This window comes from Thermobia domestica, chromosome 2 (genome assembly GCF_964235325.1).
Source record: "Thermobia domestica chromosome 2, izTheDome1.hap1.1, whole genome shotgun sequence".
Classification (NCBI taxonomy): Eukaryota; Metazoa; Arthropoda; class Insecta; order Zygentoma; family Lepismatidae; genus Thermobia; species Thermobia domestica.
This window is the reverse complement of record NC_137455.1, coordinates 212,224,168-212,243,904: the sequence shown is the minus strand read 5'-3', so window position 1 is coordinate 212,243,904 and position 19,737 is coordinate 212,224,168.

The window sequence follows — 19,737 nt, the reverse complement described above, 5'->3', positions numbered from 1 at the left end:
TTGTATATTTCACTATCAGGTTTCGTGTTTTAGAGAAGAATGGTTTGGCTTGAAGAATTGGACATACCTCTGGACATCACAGTAATGAGCTCGATGTCAAGAGACGGAGAAATATCGATTATTGCCTGGTGACATCTTCACTGAAACGACAGAACTAAACAGTGGATAAGAAAGAATTTATTGTAACCGTCCCAACAAATTATTCATTACAGATTTCGTTCTATAGCAGTCAAAGTTCAAAAACCAAAAACAACTTATTTTTACCACTTTCAGTTTGAATAGTTGATTAGCGGAGAAGATGAAGTTTATTCTTGGAAAGCTGAATCATAAAATATAAGCCTTTCACGATATCTTTTATCGTTTTTATTCTATGGAAATCAATATTGAATCTGGAAATACTGGTCAATTTCTACACTCCAGTTTCAGTAGAGTGCCATGGGTGGAAATTGAATTATTTTTTTTTTTTTAGATAAGGAATCAATGCCGAAGAACAAAGAATGCTTGCCGCTACCTGTTATCGGGGTTATTGAATGTTGATCAATGTTGAAAAGGGTAAATGTTGATTTCTACCATTTCCGGTTTCAATTCAAGAGTAAGAGAGAAGATTTAACTTACTTTGATTGATTTCAAAATATTACTTTTCAATATCTCTTACCGGTTTTGTTCTAAGGGAATCAATATTGAAACCTGAATTAGTAAAAAATTTCTTCCACTTTCAACTGTAGTAAAGTGTTCCAGGTGGAAATGGTTTGCTTCCTTGAGACGGTCAACTGACTCAAAAAGTCGTTTTTGGTATCTATTACTGTTCTTGTTCTATGGCAATCGGCATTTAAATCATAAACATTAGTAAATGCTTGCCTCCTCTATTTTTAGTTGGGTAATAGCGAAAATTACATCTTTTATTTATATGCGGAATCAAACCTACGAAAACACTTGCCGCTATCTATTACTACCTATATTTGTTCAGTGTCAATCATGACTGAAACCGCAAAACGTTCATTTCTAAAACTTCCGACTTTAGTCCAGGGAGAGTTAGTTTTGGAATGGTGAATTGATTCAAGGGTGTATATGTATCGTATGTTCTATTGTATTATGAAATATCGTATGTTCTCTCTCTCTCTCTCTTTCTCAAGCAAAAAAGAAATTGTAAATACTAACAGGAAATATCTGACTTATTTTAATCTCATTAATGTCAGTTTTCTTTGCAAATAACAATAGAATAGCAAAATATTATAGAGAGCAAGGACGATTAAGTTGAAAATAAATATGTAAAGGAGAAATGTGTGCCTACTTCTACCTGCAACAGAACATCCATGAATGCAGCATTAGTGAATAAAGTAATTAGGGGCGCTCATCTGTCCTGGGTCGTTCTTAATTTACACAATTTCTCTCTAAAAAGCAAAATGTAGCGACTTCTAATTTACTTTAAAAACTGTGGTTTCCAAGGCTACCCACTCATTTAGGTATACTGGTTACGAAATAAATGGAACATCTTTTTGTTTTGAATTTTAAACTTCACTTTTAGTTATAATGGGTTTAATTACTACATTTTAATATTTATCTTAAAATTTCAATAACGCGGTTTCCATAGTAACTTTGTACTCACCCTTAAATCGATTGTCTCATTGACTTAGGCTGAAAGATAAACTGAAGTAAGAGCTTCGGATTAAAATAAGTTGCTAATGAGTCTAAAGTGTACAATTTTGAATTAATTAATTTTACGCCTTTTGCCATATGGGTCCGCGGATGCTTAGTGGTAGAGCGTTCACCTCTGCTGCCTGGGGTCCTTGGTTCAATCCCAGCTCGTGCCAAGTTAGCCTTATGGTGGACAAATACAGTGTGCATGAGTTTTCTGGGTGTTCTTTCGTTTCCTCAAAAATTTCTTCATTCTATAATTTCATTCATTTCTCATCATCACTTTCTTCTTTTGCCTAGCCGGCATAATCGTGGTACGTAAAATTTAAAGATTTCATTGTTTTGCCATATGTGTTGAAAATGTGGATAAATAAAATAACCTATTTACCACCTACAGACTAAACAACAAAATACGAACATTTCTATAAAATAAATTACAACAAAATTTAAAAAAGACATGGATTAGGAATATGGCAGAAGTGATGGACATTATTGTGCAATTAAAGGAACTGAAGTAGTTGCTCCAGATTTTATGGAAATTAAATAATCAGTTAAACAAAACAACCTTTGATTTGATCAGGAAGTGACCTGGGAAGTTTTCTGACACAGAGGAGTACAATGTTAAAAGGATCGCTTAAGGAGTAAAATGAGCCAGATGAAAAGCACTGCCATGTAAAATTCAAAAGAATTGAACACGATATGTGGTTGTAGAAAAATGTTGGGAAAGTCTTCATACAGCAATGGATTGACAGTCACTGATTATGAAACACGTTCATAGTTACATGCGCTTCATATATTATTCAGAGGTCGCTGAGCAATGTATTGTAATCATCCTGTTTTAATATAATAAACTAAAGCATTATAGACGAATTACAAGACAAAATATAGTGAATTATTATACAATAACATGGGGCCAGCTATACTTGAGTATATATTTTCCCTCTGTTATTCTCGTTCCTTTATCTCCCACAGCTATTGCTCTTACACTGCCATTTCCAGAGCAGAACAATGTTCATTCAGACAATTTTCTTTTTGTGCTGCCATTTTGACGAAGAGTCAGAGACCAAAATACGTTGTTTGTTTAATCGAGGAGCCGAACCTTTAGCTCATTGTGGTTTTCGGACAAGTAGCCACTTTCCACTCGAGAAACTGTTTCACAACGGCCCAATTGGAACGTCTTCGTTTTGCCACGCTAACTAGAACACGCTTAATGACTTAAGCGGAAATTGCTTGTTTGCAGAATGTAGAGAAACTCTTACAAAGTCTAAGTGGTAGAAACAAGTTTTACTTTTTCCGTTACAAACTAGCTTAAACTGAACATTTGCGTTCTTGGAATAAGAATATTGTACTAATTAGAAAGAGATTTTGAACTCAGTGCTTTATTCATTGTGGCTTCAGTTTCATTTCTAGTTTTACTTGCAATTGTTTTAGTTCATTACAAGAAAGAAACTTACGTATTGATTTAGATCAGTGGTAGCTAAATGGCGATCCTCAGACCAAATTTGGCTTGTTAGAATAAAATGTTTTCTTCGAGCATGCAAATAAAATTGCCATGTTTTCATTTTCTAACTTTATTCGTGACAGGAAGAGTATAGCTGGCCATCATAACCTGAATCGGAAATTGAAATTTAACTGTGGAAATATTATTAACTTTTTACTACCAAGTCCATTCGGAAAGATAATGAATTTCGTACTGGGCATATTTTCTTATTTTTTTTTAAAGAAGTCTAGATTCCAAATAGTTCCTTTCAAATGATCATACATCAAGCTGTAAGTAGAAGCCTAGGTACAAAATCATATATCCATGATTCACAGACTAGACCAAAGATTTAGAACATGTATGACTTACAAACATTCGGCAAACCGTCGCCTCATGAATCAAGATAAATGACTGTCAAATATGACTGGTATTTTGTCCTGGTCTGCAATGCAATGCATAAATCGGCGATCTCTGTTCTAGATGATAATACACTACAAACATTTCAACTAATCACAGCTTCTGGAACAGCATTGTCTACACTGTGAGTTAGCTGTTCATCATGAACTGAAATAAATTTCAAAACTTACTCATGACTGTAACAGGTAGGTATTCTAATTCTTGGTAGACGTTGTGGATTTATCTGGTTTGTAGCTTGGAAAAACTAGAAACTCAAATTATTGTGTTGAAAACATTCCCCAAGAGATAAATTTATAAAATTGTAATGACGCAAACTAATATTGTGCAAAATGTTATTCCAATTATTGACACTTACAATATAAAAGCATTAATTAGTAGTAGTTATATCTACCATTAATATTTTCTTCGAAACTGTCCTTTAATCATATTTATTATCATTAGTGTTACACTCGTGTAATTTTTAATCATTCATCTTCATCTATCTAAATCCTAGTAATAGTAAAGAAATTACGTAGGTATATTCATCCTCTTCTGTCATGCAATTTCATGGAACTAAATGTTCAATACTAGCTGACAATAATAAATAACTAACAACTTAATTTATATGTTCACCATTCTTCACTATTTTTCAAATGTTCTTTTGGTTCAAATACATTTGTTTTACTTTATCATCCCTACATAAATTGTTTTGGTATTGTTTGCATTTATCTTTAAACACTCTAGCCAGTAACAATGGCCATGACGCAGGTGTCAAATAATCATAATCTAACAGTTATACTTATAATCTATATATATATAATAATAATAATAATTGTAATATATCAGTTACAATAGATATCACTCTCTCTCCGACTCCAAAGAAAATTTAATGCGATCATTAGTGATACGGCCATCACAATTTATTTCTATTACTGCTTTCACAATGGGTTGTTGGTACTCGCTTCGTGGCCGTCTTTTCAAACTATTTCAACTGCATTATTTCAGGGAGCAACACACTCGTTGAGTTGATTTTGAGTTTAACTTCCCTTTCAGCAGCGAGGCTATATGAGACGGGTGCAACCCACTCGTATTAGCCATTCCAATATCAGCCATTCCAATTCATCACTAAATTTGTAGGTTCCATCTCCAAAGTACTCGGTATCGCATCATTATCATGATATCGCTCGTCAGTAATCTTCTGCTATATTAACTCGCGATTACTAGTGCTTTTAATTGATTCCAAGACAAATTTTCCATAAAATTGATTTTTCATTAATCTCTAATTTATTATTCTAGTAAAACATTTTATCGTGACAGTATATAACATAGTGGTTCAACAATCAACAAGCAAAACAATATGTACCCTTTGTTCTAGAAATGTTTGCTGCATGTTCTAGGCCAAAAACCTTATATATTGCTAATTGTCAGTGACTCCGTTGATTATCTCTGTAGAACCAAACAGTGAAATTGACAAATATGTAGAAGTTTTGCTCAATATCATATGTTCTTAAAATTATTATGGTTTCAACTGTTTGACCTTCTCCAGCGCCTGACACAAAGCTCCATTTTGGATTTGTATTATACTATTGCGAACATTTTCATTTTAGATTCCACACAATAATTGCCCGGAACGATTTCCTCTTTTAGGGTTTCAATATCTCACTTGTTTGTGTGACTCCTCTATTGCATGGCGTGCTTAGTTACAGACTTGCCTCACTATTCATTAAGATTGTAAAATAGATATAGCACCGATTTAAACGAATCCAAGAATAAGTGTCACAAATGGCATGTTGAATACAACACTAAGTGCTAACAATTCTTTCAAAGTTTCCAAATCCTGACAATCCACGACAGATATGAAACAAAAGAAAATTGCAATTATTTGATACCTTCGACTTACGATACTGTATAAATCGCTTCAGATACATCAGGATCTAGTGATCTATTTGAACAATTAGCACGTTGGCAGACATGCTGCGATCATTCAGCCTAAGTTGGGGACTGGCTCCGCGACAAGCATCCCAGTTCGTTGTTCCTCAGATATGGATATTATATCCATGTTCACGTAGTGCACAATCAATTTGTGTCCCTTACCTTGATTCCCAGTTACGATGCTCTAAAGGAGTCGGATACATTCACTGCGTTACCAGATCGAAATCCTGAATACCTACGGCTTAACTTACTGGTCAAGGTGGCCCACTAGCGAGTCAGGTCCTCCCATGTTTTTGCAGACGTGGTACCCTAGCGATAAGGTAAACTCACCTCCCGCTCATGCCTGCAGCTACTCAGATTATTGGGATAAGTTAACGCAGGCTATCGAATCTCAAGGTATGACCACAGTTTGGCAGAGTCCAACACAATCCGGGAGCCATAGGCATGTTTGAAGGGGCTTGTTCAGTCCCAACCCTGCCTATCTGTATACGTACAATGACTACCGCCTTCGTGTGTAGATGTACAACTCACAAGTCAAGATACTTCTGTATCTCTCCCGGTATTCTCTGATACGTATTAAGTTACCATTTGAGTTTGATGCCAACTCTTATCTCACAGAGCTTCCTCCCTTCTACTGGAATCAGAAACAGTTACCCAGAATCCCGCGATAGGCACTTGTACCCAGTTACCGTTGAGCCTGCCTGCAGGCAGGAATCTGAAATTTCCTTTCTGATAGGATCAACCAAGCAATAGAGACTTCCTCTAATTACTGTGGAGGTAGGCTCACGCAAGCAATACTGAGCTACCCATCTCTTATGTTTCAGATACCACTTAGACGTTATAGCTTAACTACCTTCAGAATCCATTGGTACGTGTAGGCTACCATTAGCAGGGATTACCCTATCCTCCCTCTGGTCGTTCAAGCAATACGGAACTTCATCTAACTGCGGTAGAGGTACACGGTACATTAGCAGACCTAATGGGTGATGTACAATGCTTCCCTTTAAAAACCCATTTGGGAACGGCGGTTCCCTGGTACGAGCGTGAATCTCAATCTCCGGCTTAGTCATCACTACAGCTCTTAGTCTTGAGGTACGAGTGTGCGTTGCGATACAAGTATCCCATCCCGGGCCCAAGAGCACACACGAAACACTCTTTGAGGGCTATAGTACAACGTGCTCCAGGTAGGCCATAGACGCGCTGCACTGAGTACACTACTACCCTCCTTTCATGCGTGTTGGGGTACGACGTAGTCTTATCTCCAGGACGCAGGGCACAACCCATTTGCCCATTTCGGAAGATATACGAAGCCTCACCACCACCGATAAGCTGTTATCCTGATACGCACTAACACCTACAGAACAGTGTCAGTTCCTGGCACAGGATATATGAGAGTATTGTATCTCCACACGCTTCTCTATCCCTATTTCCCCTCATGGTAGAACCAGTCATCACAACGCATGTGATCTGGGCAACAACGAGCGTGTCCCCCGTCCCAGCACGGTCTTGGGAATGCCATGGCGTGGTTCTATTTTTCATTTTTAAATAATTAAATTGAAAGAATATAATTTAAATTCCAACTAAATAAAATGAAAAAAATGAAAATAAAGCTTTGAGTTTTATGTCCCACGCTTATGCCGGTTATGCTAAAGGAGACATTGATGATGACTAATGAATGAAATTGTGGAATGAAGAAAGTGGAAGGAAACTGGAGAACCCCGAGATAAACCACACACGCGGTGTTTATCCACCACAAGGTTCACTTAGCGGGGGCTGGGATCGAACCCGGGATCTCAAGCACCAGAGGTGAACGCTCTACCACTGAGCCACCGCGGTCCCTAAATAAAATGCATTGCTGCAGAAATGCACTATTTTGTTATAACCCTTATTCTATTTTAAAATATTATAATTGTAACAATATAGTTTTTAAGTCATATTTAAAACTACAGAAGTTGCAAATCAGAAAATTGTTTGTACATCTATTAACATGACTGTTCTTCATTAGGACTTAGCATTATCTACTAAGACATTTGCTGTTTATAAATACTAGTTTTTCCCCCAAAACTTTCTAGTTGTCTGTAAATTTCCTATATGCTGGCAACATATTTTATTGTCAGGTAAAAGGCAGCCCAGATAGTGAAAACTGTTAACCTGACTGTGAATTGTTACGAGAATAATTGACACAAGATTAACCCTCATAAGAGCCGTGATACTGCGAAGCATGCAACAAAGGAACTCAAGCACCAATTCACACAGTCTATACCTGCCATCACATCCTGCCGCGAGTTACATTACATGGATAGACAACCTGGGTTGCATAGACTAAACCTCTGAGAAGGGACCATGACCCTTTAGTACGACACTAGCGGACCACTGATGACTACAAACATATGGTAGATGAATCACTGATATATTGTTGCAAACCACGATCCGTGTTTATGTATGAAGTATGTACAAAGAGTTGTATGATCCACAATGGCTCTGCCCAAAAGAACGGAAAAGTAGATCTGTAATGCTGTGGATTTTAATGTAAAAGCTTTACTTTCAGCGGCTAATGAGCTGACATTTCCCGGTTGCGTCACTACCATTGATTATGTTTTCATTTTAGAGAACCAAGTGCATCTGATAGTTTAGAGGTTTCCGTCTAATGATTATTATAATGCATGCATTATAATGCACTTGGAACTTTTGTTGTGAAGTTTAAGGAAGATCGGGGTGAAGTTGAACACTTCTTCTGGCCTGACCAATCCTCAAACTTAGACACGAGTCAGGCAATGGGTCTTAAGATGATTCAGAAACACATATATATTAAGTAAAGGGAATATATATATTTTTGGACAAATATCATACATTAAAGATAGGGGCTATGATGGCACCTCTGACCCATGTAATTCCGGATTTGATCCCAGCCCAACACAAGTAAAAATTGTGGTCGACAAACACCGTGTGAATGAGTTTTCTCCGGGTTCTCCAATTTCCTGCTACTTCTTCGTTCCACCCTTACCATCCATCTCGTCATCACCGTTTCTCGTCTCGATGCATAATCGTGGTAGGTGATATATATATATGGTGTTCCAAAACAACACCGACAACGTTTGGGAGGTGATTCTTGACACCAAGGTAAGACGTAAAGTATAGAACAACCTGGGTGAACAAATGCCTCCTTTCGGAGTTTAGGGTGAAGAAAACACAAATGTATAGTTTTTTTAATGTCCATAGCTCCAAAAATATGAGATCTGGAGAGACTACCGTAGTCCAGTCAAGACTTCACTTAGGAATGAATATGAGCACCATCCAAAAACGCATGTTTCAGATTCTAAGGTGCATACACAACAATTTTTATAGACGCGCTGTGGGTACGGGCATATAGTTTGAACTACGTCTATAAAAATTGTTGCGGGAGTACCGCAGGATTCTGAAATATGGATATTTTCGTTAGGTCACATGGTTGTTCTTATATAAAGTTTTGACCCGACTACGATAGGTCCCATAGTTTTGGAGCTATGAACCTATAAACTAGATTTTTTCATGTTCTCGGCAGCCTTTAATTCCGAAAGGAAACATTTGTGCACCCAGGTTGGTCTATACTTTTCGTCTTATCTTGCTGTCAGGAATCACCTACCAAACGTTGTTGGTGTTCTTTTGAAACACCCTGTATATCTATCTATCTATCTATCTATCTATCTATATATATATATATATATATATATATATATATATATATATATATATATATATATATATATATGTATGTATGTGTGTGTGTGTGTGTGTGTGTGTATGTAAGACATCTATGAAGTAAACGGATTGCTGTGGTAATAACGTTGTTATGAATGACGTTTCTGCATTTAAAAAAAGCAACATTCGAGTTGTTTAGCCTTTGTGTAATATTTCTATTATATATATTGAATAAATGAAACCACCTTTGTTGTTCGTACGTTTGTATAGTTTTTGTGCCCGTGCCACAGTATTTTACAGATGACAAAAGATCAAGATTACATTCACAACTTTTCTTTAGCTTCTATATTTTATTTTGCTACACAGTTTTCTTTCTTTCTTTTTTGTAGCGTTCGTTTTTCCACTTTTGACTCCTATTCTGTTCCCATGTTTTCCGATACGAACTTACTTCAAAGGTTCTCTCGTTTATTTTCATTTTCTTTTTTCTCCTCGGTTCCTTTTCCTTTCGGTCTTTCTTTCTTTCCTTCATTTATTATTTTTTCCTTCCTATTCTTACTCGTGCCTTCGGAAAAGTCATCAATCTATAGAGAAGGACCCTGCAACACGATCTGACAGGCGTATGCCACCATTCATAACGCCACAGATGTAGAAGGAACCAGGGGAGAAGAAAAGAAGGTGGCAGTCGAAAAACAAGACGTGACAGCCTGGGAATGAGATCCTTTTGGCGGGTAAAGGATGGAAGAAGAATGGGAGTGGAATATTGAAGTAAAAGAAGACAAGTAAAACAGAAAGAGACAAAGAGGCAAGGCTCCTTCTGAGAGGAAAGTGCGGTTGAGCACAAAAGCAAGTATAAAGAAAAAAGAAGTTCATCAACTTCGACAGAGGAGGTCGTCGGGAGACATCATCACTTTACTTTATTTTCCTCAACTAAAACCACATTTCAGTAACTACGTTAACGTGAAAGTTATTCCCCAGGTAGAATTAAGTTAATTAATACACTTTTATCTATCTAGATATATAGGTTTCTTACTTCCTTAATCTTCTTGCCTTCCTCTCTCTTTAATACCAACCCATCACATGCCGTCATACTGCGTTTATGTCGAATTGATAATTATAGAGAAAACAGCTTGTGAAGGACGACCAGAGCTCTTCAAGTATCTGAGGAAGAATGAGAATATTAGGGGTACTTGTTAAATAATCAGAAATGTCAAATGTTACCAGATGAATGTAAATATAGAAATTCATTCCATTTATTTTCATTCAATAGACTTATTTCATTAATTAATCGAAAAGTTTACACGATTCAAATCTGCTTAAATGCAATATTTGTCTATTCATTTCTTTATAAAAAAGTTGTTATTGACTTAAGATCTACATTCTGAGATATTACCTACTGGAATTTTCTTTACCTTTTTTTTTCAATTGATATGAAGTAAAATTTCAGGGTTTGTGTATTCTGAAAGTTAACGCTCTTACACAGATACTGTTCATTCAGTGGAGCTTAATACAACTTGTGCATATTTTACATTTTCAGATTTTATTCTAGTCGGAGTGCATATGGTCGGAATTTCACTTCACATTACTAATTTGTGATTGTGATAGTTGATTACCAAGAAGCAAATGAAATATATACAGCTAGACATAATCATGAGATCTGTATTTCGTAGTAAATAGTTAATGTTTTAGTTAAATGTCCAATCCTGATATTTGAATATGCTTGGTGGTACGAACTGTTTTACCTATTCGCGTATACGTTTGATTCCTATATGTTTTCTAACTAGAAAATTATCTCTATCTCTCGCATTATATATATAAAAGGGAAGGAGTTTTCTAGTTAGAAAAAGTATTGAAATCAAACGTATGTACTGTATGTTGCAGGATCAGCTGTTGTATATCTCTCAGCTGTAAGATAAACTCTAAGCGTATAATACTGCCTTATTTTAAAGTAAGTTAATATGTTTCACAGTTGAATTTTATGCTAACATTTCTCCAAACTCTTTTATATTATTTAAGTTTATAAATACGTTTATATGTATACAGTAAGATATATAGTTGATAATATAAATATCATTATTGACAATTCATGCGTAAATAGAACCTTTTCCTCAAACATATGTTAATCTAGTCCATACTCACTCCTCGGGCGAACATAGTGATTCACGCCACCTCCGGTGAAATTGAATTATTACGTGAAACGGGGTTGTGATCAAACCACAGAAGAGTATGAGTGGTTTTATTTCGGAAAGGTACCACCAGAAGGCGGCAAAAGATCGCTTAGTATGTGTTATTGTATTCAATTGCATGATACTGGTCAACTTTCTCTTTTAAAAATGTAATGAAATCTTTCACTTCAACGCCCAATTTAGGATAAGGGAGACGATAAATAAAGCAAGTGTATGATGATTTAAGAATTGGTGGAATGGGAAAGAGGGATTAAACGAGAGTACCCCGAGAAATCCAACGGACACCATGTTGTTCACCACAAACTTACTTGGCCGGCGATCGAACCAGGGACCCAACTAGATGTAAGCGCTGTACTATTGAGCCACCGTGTTGTCTTCTTTAGCAGTTTACTCGAAAGTTACAAAATATGACATACCATTATGTTCATCCAACATGCTAAAAAATGAATTTATGCCTCACACTATGAATTTGAGCGCCTGGCATTTTATAAACAGTGTGTTTGCAAACTATACATTACAACGTATGAGAGCCGATTCTACTCATGAAAACAAGAAAAAATCTAATCTGTATTCAATAATCATTTTGTAATTGCGTAAGGGATATCCTCGAGGCGTGAGCGATTCTAGAATATTCCATTAGGAAAGGTGGACTAGACTGAAGTCCACCTGGAGTGAAGTCGAAGTATGTTAGAAAAAAGTATTTTTCCTATGTTATGAACGGTTGCATAGCTACGGCAAGGAACGACTGTATCGCTTAAAATGCATTGAAATTAAATCTTTAGTTTGTCTCCGAATCACGCCCTGTGGGCTAAAGGAGACATTGTTAATGATTATGCAAAAATCGGTGCTGTGAGAATGTAGTAGGAAACGAGAGTTCTTCCGTCTCAAAGGAAACAGAAACATGATGTTATTCACAAGTAGCTCACCTATTCATGGATAGAAACTGGGTTCATATACAGTAGAGATAAACGCTCTACCAATGAGACACCGGGTCCTAACTCCCACAAATAACGAAAGATCGTCGACAACGCATGCGAAGTGATTATATATGGAAGAAAAAAGGATTGCGTAACAAAAAATGCAAGTTAAGGTTGGTAGGCACCTTCGAGAGCTTGCAATATAAATAAAAGAGGGGAATGCCGGCAAGGGAACCATACTACAGAAATACGTCACCAGGTGGATCACAAACGGTAAACGACACGGACTGATGCTGTGCCCACTGCAGAAAATCCACCTGAGCATATAATCACGACACCGCCAGTCGCCCAAGACAGTTAGACCAACGCTACAACCGAAACACAAACCGCACCAGCGTCAACCACTACAGGGTCAGCACCAGCTACCGCAGTAGAGAAAACAGATGCCGAGACAGCACTGTCCTACTAAACCACCGCCAGCAGCGGATACCTCCCTGATCACCACTCTCAAAGCAATAATAAATCTTCTGACTGGTTTGACCGTTAAGAAATTCCTCGAGACGCTCAAGACAGAACTACACAAGATTAGTGAAGCCAAAGACCAGGTCTCCAAAATGGCGGCCATCGTAGAAGTAGTTGACGCAAACATCGACGATGGATTCCGCTAGAATCGGAATTAACCGGGACATCATATTGATCTGCTGGAATGCAGATGGCATCAAAAATCAGCAGAATGAATTCACAAGCTTCCTGACCAGGGAGAGTTTCGACTTCGCGCTAGTCAGCGAGACTTGGCTCAAGCCTCAAAACACTTTTCGAATCAGGAATTACAACATATACAGAACTGATCGAGCAGGCATCAAAGATGGCACAGCAGTAATCATCAAAACACAGAATCCACACGACCCATTTCCACTACCACCATGCAGTCAATAGAAGCGACAGGTCTAACTCTGCAATATATTTCAAACCTATATAGTAGAAATTTTACGTTCTATCACTAGTTTTGTGCACTATTTACTTCAAGCTTTCTACATTGCTTGGAGAAGTAGTCTGTATGAACATGAGAGAAAATATTGGTGGATTGGATTTTAGTCTTCCTTTCATTAATTTCATTCCTGACTGATTGCAAGCATTTCATTATACTGTGGTAAGAAAGTCTGTGCAAAAGGACAACAATACAGTCAAAGCATATTATCGTATTCTTTCGTCATGGCATTTTTACAGTATTTAACTGAGGTATAGTGCTAAGGCTTTATATACAGATTTAAATGCAGGTAAGGACGGAGCTTTTAGCACTCTTTTATGTGATATTTCCATGCTTGCCCCGGTGAATGTCTAGCAACAGCCGGAATTATAACATTTCTATTTTCTGATTTTTTCATTACACTAGAGTTTTTACATGACCAGTAATGGCGTAGTTCCATTATTACAGTCATTATCTATAACATCATATCTTTCATAAGCTTTGACGGCATCATTTTTATCTGGAAAAGTAAGGAGAAAATATAGTAAAACGGACAAGAACAATTAACATTCTCCATAGTGTTGAAAAGTCATTCTTCTGCAAGTTCCAAAAAATCACCGTAGTTTACGTACGGTGTGTAAGAGGTGATTCCTCACATCAAAGTAAGTCGAAAAGTTCTGATGGACCTGTTGGGAGAAATGCATAGTTTCAGAGCTAGGGCTGTCCAAAATCGCTAAAAAGACAAATTTCAAGACGCCCTATTTCGAATTTCAGAAATCGTGGATTATGGTCCTTATCCCTGTAAAGGAAGTCACGCATACAAATCCAAAAATGCATATTTCATTAATGTTCAATAGGTGTACAGAGTATTCCCTGAGGGTGAAATTCCCAGACATGCCATCAATCGAATATTGATATACGTTCTGACTGATGATTGGTCCAAAGTAAGCAAACTATAAGCCTTGACAGCAGGGAACACGGAATCCTTTGGCACGTCAGAAGTGTTAAGGGTATTCAACAGCATGAGCTCTCTCGTACTCGGGAAAATGTATACTATGATGTTTTCTTTCACACTTATAAGTGAAGAAAACGTGAAATATACCGTGACAAAATACATCGCATCACATGTTATTTTGAACATAAAGAAGAATGAAGTTGCTTTTTCCTAACACTTCCAACTTCCCTCCGAAGCACTGGATGTCGATTGTTGTCAAGGATTGCCTCGTGCCTACTTTGGACCCTCCTTGAAATCAGGGTACACCTGAAAGGTCTGAGAGCATATTTGAGAATTATACCCTGTACAGAATATCCTGCACGCCCATTGAAAATTAATGTAATATGCATTTTTGGATTTGTATGCATGACTTCCTTTATCCAGATAAGGACCATCATCCCCAGTTTCTGGAATTCGAAGCAGGGCCTGTTGAAAGTTAGCTTTTTGGCGATTTTGAACAGAATAGCTCTGAAACTATGCAGTTTTTAATTGGTCCATATGAACTTTTTTTCTTATTTTGATGTGAGGAATCACCTCTTACATTTTGTCGGTATAGTTGTGTGTACGTGTGTGTGTGTATGTGTGTGGGGGTGTTTGTGTATGTTTGTGTTCTAGCATGACTCTGGAATAAACAGAACAATTTCAACGAAGCTTGTTACACATATGGCTTGCATGTGGATATATTATTGTGAGGCTGATACACCAGTAGAATCTCTAGGGCTGAGAGGAATGAATGAATGACAAATAAAAAATAGACAAGAAACTATATTTAGAATAAAATCTATAGTTTTCGTTGCCACTGTGTCAGTCACAATACACATGCCGTTTAAGTTCGTATTCAACTGAAATGACTGAAATTAATTCCAAATACATAATCTTTGGGGCAGCTAAACTGATTAACGACAGTCTAGATGACAAATGAGCCCACCTGGACAACATCAGTGAATCATTTGGTATTAAAAATATGTGCTAAAGAGCTTTCCATTATGCATGATATTACGAGTAATCACATTAGCAAAACTGATCATATTATTTGTTAATTACAACCTATTTAGATGTAAGAAATATATTTACTTGATGAATAAGAAACTTTACCAAAATCCACCCTGAATTTGTTTCAAGTTTCATAACGAGTTTGTATCTTAAAATAACGTCAACTGCTTTTCTTGATCTGTGATAACAATACTAACCAACAGACACTTTTTTAACAGAGTATTGCTGAGAAAAGCTATTTCCGAAACATATGGACAGTATTTGAATTAATATATGGTCTAAGATATAATAACTTCGCGAATTAGGAGAAAAGAATTGCAACTTTATCCGTTTCACTTCATCATGCCCATATAGTTATGTATAAAGATAGCTCCGGTACAGTAACCTATTACAAAAGACCAATTACTTTCTGCGTCATAAATTGCGCCATTTACAGAGCCGCGAACCTTCCTTGCAGTTTATGATGCCATTTGCAAGTGACTGCGTGTGAGGAACTTTTGGAATGCAGATGACAACTTTAGTGTTCGACTTTTCGTACCAGATTTCGTTTTACGACTGCACATCGCTAGCTATGTAATGGCCTGTTTTGTGGTCAACTTGGTTTGGAATGCTGCAAAAGCATTATAGTTACTCTAGTTAGAAAATGCTGTGTGTGTTTTTAATTATCTATGTATTCTTTAAAATTGTGACATAACAATGCATTAGGGATCTACTAGCAACGATGTGCTTGTGTAGTACATGTAATTTTAATTTTGGTAATAACCTAAAAAGGAAATCAAACTTTAAGAGAATCCAAACCTCTCTTTAAACCCAGCCAGTGATTCTCAGTTGCTAATCTATATTATAAAAGAGAACGTACAAATCCTTTGTTCCCTCATCACGCTAATACGGCTGAACCAATTTCTTTTATTTTTGGGGGGTTATTAGGATTTGGACCCTAGATGGTTTTTATCATATCACTTTAATTTTTAATTACCAGTGTCTTGAGATAATTGACCATTCAAGTGTCCATAACGTACAAATCCTTTGTTAGTTCATCATAGGTATAAAAATAAACGTATTTATATGCAACCCGCATGACCGTGTCACTCGGCGGGTTAACATAAATGACAAGCGCTATAATGTTAACATTTACTGCAATTTGAAAGCGAAAAAGTAAAAATTATCTAAGTAACAAAGTTTATTGCGTTCCGGGGTGACCGCAGCGAAGCGGGGTGAACGCTGCTAGTATGGAATAAAACGTAATAGTTTAGCTAAATTGCGGTATTCTTCGTTTAAAATGTTTACAGCTAAAATAGTTTAGGTCACAACCTGAGATTAAACATGAGAATTTATTTTCTTCTTACATATTCTAATACGTATGTAGGTATTTGTAAACCATCATATTATTATAAGATAAACAAACATATAAAAGTTTCTGGTACCATGTTATTACATTTCCAAAGTTAAATTTAACTCTAGATTTCTTGTTTGCATGAAAGCTTAAATGAATGTCTCTCTTCAATAACATACAGCTTATATCCGATTATTTAAATTCTTTACAATTAATTCCAGGCATAAAATATACCTCCGTTAATTCACCTGTGTCTTAGATGATGTTAAAATTGTTCGGCTTAATATAATCAACAAAACGCTCAACCGATTTAACTTTCTTGTTCCCAACTCTCAATTGAATCATGTTATACTGCAGTTATTACAGGAGCATTTATTTGTGAAATATAAACAATAGTCGTTTTCGAACAAATGAAGATGAATAGGACTTTGCGAACAGAAAACTGCTTCAAGAAGAGTCATTCTAAACAACAACTACCCACTGTAATTTTTTCACAAGAAATGAATTTTCGTGGGGTCGTTAGAGAAATATTTATTTATGAAATACGAACGAAATCAATACAACAGTTTCTGAGCCGGAGAAAACTTACCTCCAAGAAGAAATTATTCATTGTAGACTTTTATAAGAAATAATGGCAAATTATAGATTTGTTAATGTATGAGTAATACTAATTTTAAGATTTGTACTAGGTCTCATTTTGTTGGAATTTCCACGAGAAATTTTGTATGCCGCTCTACAGGTTTGTAAATTTAATATTTCTTTATGAAATATAAATAAAATTACCTGCGTTCTGTTTGAAAAATATCGGAAGAAAACATCCCAACAGTAAAGTAACCCTTGCATACATTTTCATGAGGAATACTCTAGTGATACCAATTAAATATACTTGTGAAATATGAAGAAATTTGTTTCTGAGAAAGTCGATCGAAAATTCCATCTTTGTAAAATTTTAATGGAGTTAACACTTCCCCCACAATATCAATGAAATATAAACAAAATCACCTGTTATTAATATTTGTAAACTATCCTTATTTTGAGAACCGGAAAAATATCAGAAAATCTCACTGAAGAATGTTTTTAAAATGTTACATTTACTATTTGGTGTAGATACATTCAACAGTATGATCTATGAGCAGCAGAACCTATATACATTGGCGGGGATGGAAGAACGAAAAAACAGTTGGACAAGTATCCTAAAATTATTCTATTTCGAGATGTAGTGGTTGCGAAACTTATAAAGTGTTAAAAGGTATTTTTTTACGATCAGCATACTTTCATCTCTCTACTATTTTCGTCGCTCGAAAGTCAAAGCTATCGAAAAACTTCATCTAAATTAAACAAAGTTCTTTCTGATTGATTCTTTGATTGGATTGTTAGATTGAACAATGCTTGAAGACAAAATCTACTAGCTCGGATTCTTTCTTGACAGGTTTATAAACGGAGTAATCAGTATATGTTTTCACAGTTGCAATGATGTCGAAGGTAGCTCAAACGCGAGTTAATATACGGTCGACAAGAGAAATTATATAGTTTATATTAGTTAGAAGTCCCTCGCGGCTTGCAAATCACTCATCCGGTTCGTTTTCAGGAAGGAGGTTATGTGGGTGTTCAAATAGTTTCCCTGGTGAAATGTTATATTGAAAATAAATCAAATTATACTGTACGTATTATATTAAGTAGCACGACAAGATATAATTGAGGCAAAGATTTTATCTTTTAATGCGCGTGTCCATAGACTTAAATACCGCATAGGTTTCCACAACGTATTGTTGGGTATAAGTGCTATTTTCGGTATAACTTGGAATCGATATGAATAGGTCACATATGTTATTGCATAAATTAAAAGTATCATGTGTAGACCGTTGAGAGGAATGGGAGTTTGAATAAACAAATAACTAGTATATTTGTCGGGTTGCGATATTCGTCGCCTAATACTCGCTGAGAGCTCTCTGGTTGCGATAGAACCTAAATTATAGATAAATAGTCCAGGAAAATTAGGCTTTAACCCGGACATTTTGATAAACAAGCTGAAAATAGGTGGAAATGTTCAGAATGTTATCCTAATCAACTCACCCAAAGTCCAAAAAAATCCAGTTTGGGGAAACCGAGATATGACGTCATCAATATAGCCACCGTCCGAATTCATCCCTTAAATTTTAAAACGTTAAATCTACTCTGCCTTTCAAGATAGAAATATAATTTTCTCTTCATGTTGCAGGAAACTTATTGTAAATTGTTAATTAAAATGGCTACTTGTTTTACATTGGCACTGTTTTCAAATAGAGGACCTCAAATTGAAAATAATGTGCATTCTAGTTCTTTTTTCTGAAATTTAACTGTAAATAACTTGAAAAGGGGAAATATACGATAAAATGTCTTGAAGTAATCGTTATTCATCGTTTCAAGAGCTTTCCAACGATCCAAGTTACATTGCTGTCTTAAACTAACATAGAAATTTAATTGTATGTGAAGCAAGCCGTAATCTCTTATTAAATTTATTGTGACGCTGTAGGGGTTAAAGACCAGTCCGTAGGGGTAAAAGTTTAGGGAAACCTATGCAAAATTAGTGAATTTTCGTAATTTGGTGGGCAAGATCCTAACCAACATCCCGAAGACCCAAAAGATCCCACTGCTCCAAGATTACGTCATCCAATATGGCGGCTATTGCCAATATGGCTGCAGCATCTACGGGCTTAAAACTAGAGTTTGACTTGGGCATTTCGAAAAACTCGCTGAAAATTGGTGGAAATATCCTGGTAAGTGATAAAATTAGAGACTGAAAGTCTCAAAGCAACCATTTTGGGGAAGACGCGCCATTTTGAAGACTGCCACCATCTTGGGTATTAGCGTTTTGGGATGTATCTTTAAATGTAGCAGTCCGATGAAACTATTTTTCGGGCCAAGTTAATATTTTTAGGCCAAATCACATAACTAAAAGACTAATTTCAAATTGAAACCATAATTTAATGCGTCTTGACTACTTTAATTGAATTATGTGCCATGGCAGTGGTGTAAAAAAAATAAAAGTTTTAGTAAACATCTTTACAGTAGAAAAATTATAAGTAAATATGTAGTTTTGAAATACTACCCGAAACGGTGTTTACTGAAACTATATAATAGTAATGTCCTAATTGATTCACACCATGAGAGCCGAAGAAACACTGATTTTTTTTTTTTTTTTTTTGTTATAGAAATCAGAGCATTCACAATTATTGTTATTCTATAACAT